This window comes from Capricornis sumatraensis, chromosome 6 (genome assembly GCF_032405125.1).
Source record: "Capricornis sumatraensis isolate serow.1 chromosome 6, serow.2, whole genome shotgun sequence".
Taxonomy (NCBI): domain Eukaryota; kingdom Metazoa; phylum Chordata; class Mammalia; order Artiodactyla; family Bovidae; genus Capricornis; species Capricornis sumatraensis.
In genome coordinates this window covers 28,158,307-28,161,952 of record NC_091074.1, presented here as the reverse complement: position 1 = coordinate 28,161,952, position 3,646 = coordinate 28,158,307, and the positions used below count along the sequence as shown (strand labels likewise).

The 3,646-nt window shown below is 41.3% G+C and overlaps 1 pseudogene; it reads right to left on the bottom strand.

Moving 5' to 3' along the window:
* Positions 1-1,809: 1,809 nt before the first annotated feature.
* LOC138081394 (dnaJ homolog subfamily A member 1 pseudogene) lies at positions 1,810-2,992 on the bottom strand (annotated as a pseudogene).
* Between the last annotated feature and the right edge of the window lie 654 nt (positions 2,993-3,646).

Sequence of the window (3,646 nt, the reverse complement as noted above, 5' to 3'; positions counted from 1 at the left end):
AGGGTCATACACTGAAGTCAATACACATATCTGGCATCTTGGTCTAAGCTATACCAGGTACATTCCAGTTGAGCTATTTCAAATCCTGAAAGATGATGCTGTGAAAGTGCTGCACTCAATATGTCAGCAAATTTGGAAAACTCAGTAGTCGCCACAGGACTGGAAAAGGTCAGTTTTCATTCCAATCTCAAAGAAGGGCAATGCCAAAGAATGCTCAAACTACTGCAAAATTGCACTCATCTCACACGCTAGTAAAGTAAAGCTCAAAATTCTCCAAGCCAGGCTTCAGCAATACATGAACCGTGAACGTCCAGATGTTCAAGCTGTTTTTAGAAAAGGCAGAGGAACCAGAGATCAAATTGCCAATATCCGCTGGATCATGGAAAAAGCAAGAGAGTTCCAGAAAAACATTTATTTCTGCTTTCTTGACTATGCCAAAGCCTTTGACTGTGTGGATCACAATAAACTGTGAACAATTCTAGAAGAGATGGGAATACCAGACCACCTGACCTGCTTCTTGAGAAACCTGTATGCAGGTCAGGAAGCAACAGTTAGAAGTGGACATGGAACAACAGACTGGTTCCAAATAGGAAAAGGAGTACGTCAAGGCTGTATATTGTCACCCTGCTTATTTAACTTCTATGCAGAGTACATCATGAGAAATGCTGGGCTGGAAGAAGCACAAGCTGGAATCAAGATTGCCAGGAGAAATATCAATAACCTCAGATATGCAGATGACACCACCCTTATGGCAGAAAGGGAAGAGGAACTAAAAAGCCTCTTGATGAAAGTGAAAGAGGAGAGTGAAAACGTTGGCTTAAAGCTCAACATTCAGAAAACGAAGATCATGGCATCTGGTCCCATCACTTCATGGGAAATAGATGGGGAAACTGGAAACAGTGTCAGACTTTAGTTTTGGGGCTCCAACATCACTGCAGACGGTGACTGCAGCCATGAAATTAAAAGACACTTACTCCTTGGAAGAAAAGTTATGACCAACCTAGGCAGCATATTCAAAAGCAGAGACATTACTTTTCCAACAACGGTCCGTCTTGTCAAGGCCATGGTTTTTCCTGTGGTCATGTATGGATGTGAGAGTTGGACTGTGAAGAAAGCTGAGTGCTGAAGAATTGATGCTTTTGAACTGTGGTGTTGGAGAAGACTTGAGAGTCCTTTGGACTGCGAGGAGATCCAACCTGTCCATTCTGAAGGAGATCAGCCCTGGGATTTCTTTGGAAGGAATGATGCTAAAGCTGAAACTCCAGTACTTTGGCCACCTCATGCGAAGAGTTGACTCATTGGAAAAGACCCTGATGCTGGGAGGGATTGGAGGCAGGAGGAGAAGGGGACGACAGAGGATGAGATGGCTGGATGGCATCACCGACTTGATGGCTGTGAGTCTGAGTGAACTCCGGGAGTTGGTGATGGACAGGGAGGCCTGGTGTGCTGCGATTTATGGGATCGCAAAGAGTCAGACATGACTGAGCGACTGAACTGAACTGAACTGACTGATACCAGGTACATAGCTGAAATCAGTTACAAAGTACGGCCTAACAAATGCAAGGGGAAATTTTTTAAAGTAGTTTTTACAAGTATTAAACTTATCTTGCACACTGAAGTCATCATATAAACAGAGCAAAGTCAGAACTTTTATATTTGAGTTTATTCTCCATTTAACTTTTAAAACACTACTATAGTTGAATATTAAAGCAAAACAATAGCAAGTAGTGAGCATATTATGATTATAGTCCTTTACTCAATCACTACTGTAAATAAAACACCAGCAATGAGTATTATTCACAGGCCCTACTAAGAAGTCTCACACTGAACACCACCCCAAGGATGATGTTTATCATCCTCATAGGATTCTGCATTGTGATGGCGCTGTCTTTCCTGATTTGGATCGAAGTCCACTAATTCTTCCTGGTCCATATCATCAGTCTCTTCTACTTCTTTCCTCTCAGGCAGAAGTTTTTCCAGCAGAGTTGTTCAGGAGAGAGAAAGCCATTCTCAGGAAAGTTTACCTTAAATTCAATGATTAAGTGACCCTTTTCATGTGGCCTGCGATAACTGGCATGCCTTCATTTAGCAAACACTTGATATCTCCCTGCTGGACAATCTCACCTGGATGAGAAGTGATGACTTTGGTTCGGTTGTCAAGAGTAGATATTGGCTTCTGGAAGCCACACAGTGTCTCAACCAGCTGTATGTCCATACACGTGAAAAGGTCTTCTCCTTGTGGAGTAAAAACAGCATGGTCTTTCTGATCTAAAGCAATGATAGTATCTCCTGGCTCCAGTCCTGGTTCTTGGTCTCCTTCACCATGGAATATTATCTTCTGGCCATCTTTCATGCGTTTTTCAATATGAACTTCTATAATTTTCTTTTCTCAAACTATCTTCCTTCCATTGCAGCTTTTACATCTGTCCTCAGGACTGATCTGCTTCCTATGGCCCTGGCACTCCATGCATACAGACTGAATTTGCTAAACCATTCCAGGTCCTATTTGATGAATTCTTATTTGCATTCTGGTACCTTGGTATTGGGACAGCATTCTACTGCTCCTTTCTTACCACCTCGGCCTTCACATTTGTCACAAATCGCATTCTTTTGCAGAGCTAGTTTTCTGTTGCACCATTATATAATCTAAGGATACTGTAAGTTGATGCACAAGGTTTTTACCTCTCCTCTCTCTCTGCCTCCTTCCTCCTGCTCGAAAAAAACATATCAAAGATGTCCATGGGGGAGCCAAAACTAATGACCGCTCCACCTTCTTTAATTGCCTGTTCTCCTCCTTTGTCATATAATTCCCTTTTCTTTGCATTACAGAGCACTTTGTAAGCTTGAGAAATTGTTTAAACTTCTCACCTTCACTTGGATTCTTATCAGGGTGGTACTTCAAGGCCAGGTTCCTGTAAGCCTTTTTCAGTTCTTCTTGGGTGGCATTGGGTTTAACCCCCAAAACATCATAGTAAGTGGTTTCTTTAACCATTTTCTACAGCTGGTGAGCAGGCCGATGCCCGGTGTGGGGGACCTGGAAGGAGTGTACTGCTGTGCACAGCTCGGGCAGCTGCCGATCCTCTGCCTCTCACTGAGCGTTCTGGAAAGTTTCACTTTATTACTATTTTCACAGAAGAATAACTTTAAGGGCAATTTCAAATAAATGGCAACTTATCAGGGAAATCTGAAGTACCGAAGCTACTCTCTTGAAGGTTGATTATTTGCAGTTATAGAAAGGTCACTGCAACAGTTGCTGGTAATCAACAAAGAGATAAATTTATACAGTTGTTGCTCTCAGACTTAAGTTTTTTCTCTTATTGTCTGCTGGGCATATTTGCAAATGCCAAATTGTGCTCAGTCTTTATCATATCACTAAGAATATTTTACAATGTCTTATTTCCCATATATATGTGTGGTGAGAGGAAAGATACATTTCTGGATAAAATAATGATGAATGTAAGTTGATGATTCACATTGGTTTAGATAAGCATTTGGTAGATTTAGAGGTGACACATGTGTTTCCTTCTAAATCAAGTATATGAAAACATTTTTAACTTAAAAACAAATTGAAGATCATAAGAAAGGAGATGGGGGTCAGATTTAAGAAATGACTTTCAGCGCAAATGCTGCACAAAAGTAATTTTGT